Genomic DNA, 1,182 nt, shown 5'->3' with positions numbered 1-1,182 from the left:
CCCCCGCCCCCCTCCCCTCCTTCTAAAGAGAGGACCAGGGCTCAGTGTGACAGAAGAGCATAGCGAATGGATTTCAAGTGGACTGTCAATGTCACTGATTTCATGTCAGCTAACCTTTAGCTCCCGTCTACAAGAGGGAACGTATGTCTGCTCATTACCATAATCCACCCCTTTCCCTCCGAGACTTTAATTAAAAGCAGCAAGCAGAGGTAATTATTTTTTACCTCGACACGCTCGTTTATGGATGAGGGTGAATCCCAGTTACCTTGTTAAACAAGGGGAGAGAGATTCAGTCAAATGTGACTTGCCAAGTGTGCAGGTAGTGGACGCGCAGGGGGAAAAGTGTCCCCCCGCCTAGGCATGCCGTTTGTGGCAGGGGGTGTGGGGATGCTGTCTTGCCCCGGCCTGACATTTCTCCTGCAAACCCTGCCTCGCTTCTGTTGGGAGGACTCTCTCCCCCTTTCAAGCTTTCAATCAGGCTCCTCCAGGAAAGCCTGCTGACCCTGCTGCCTGGAAAGCCAGCACAGGCATCAGAGCGAGAGGCTCCAAGACCTGAGAAATTTTCCCCCATTTCTAATCAGATGCATTTATTCTCCTCCTTTTTTAAGTGGCATTTAGTTTATTATTTGATTAAAAAAAAACCCATGGGTAAATGGATTACACACAACCCTCCTTTACCACTCCTTTATGCCACCGTGAGTTCGCAATCACCCATCTCCTCCCCAGCCAGCGCTGAAAGGAGCAGGAAGGAACGGGTCCTCCTGAGTATTGAAAATGGGTGACCGGAGAAGAATATTATTACTAGGACTTATTTGTCCTCCTGTCATGGATGAGCAGGGCGATCCTCCAACTTGTCCTTTTTTTTTTTAAATTACCCTATGCCTCCAAAGTTTCCTCTTCAGAGGGGTGGATTTTTCTGCAAGCAAAATGAAAACCTCCAGCAACCGACTTGCTGAGTAGGAAAAAACACTTTTTTTTAGAGGGTGTGTGGGGGGGAGAACCCTAGAGAATATAGGATTCTTCCCCCCCCCTCCCCCCAATATTCATCTTTCTCCCTCGCCTTTCCTTTCCCAGTGGTATCCTCCAGCCCTTCCAATCTGAGTTAATGTCTTCTTTTTTAAAAAGTCCCTTCCCCACAAGCTCCTCATTGTGCTGGAGGTCGCAGCGGCACATCGGGCATCA

General features: G+C 48.8%; 1 protein-coding gene across 1 annotated transcript in view; it reads right to left on the bottom strand.

The window, feature by feature from the left end:
• The window catches only part of PRDM8 (PR/SET domain 8), a 26,797-nt gene that overhangs the window by 11,994 nt on the left and 13,621 nt on the right, over positions 1-1,182 (bottom strand). The window lies entirely within an intron of this gene.

The sequence above is a fragment of the Alligator sinensis genome, unplaced genomic scaffold (assembly GCF_000455745.1).
Source record: "Alligator sinensis unplaced genomic scaffold, ASM45574v1 scaffold565_1, whole genome shotgun sequence".
Classification (NCBI taxonomy): domain Eukaryota; kingdom Metazoa; phylum Chordata; order Crocodylia; family Alligatoridae; genus Alligator; species Alligator sinensis.
This window is presented reverse-complemented; position numbering and strand designations above follow the sequence as displayed.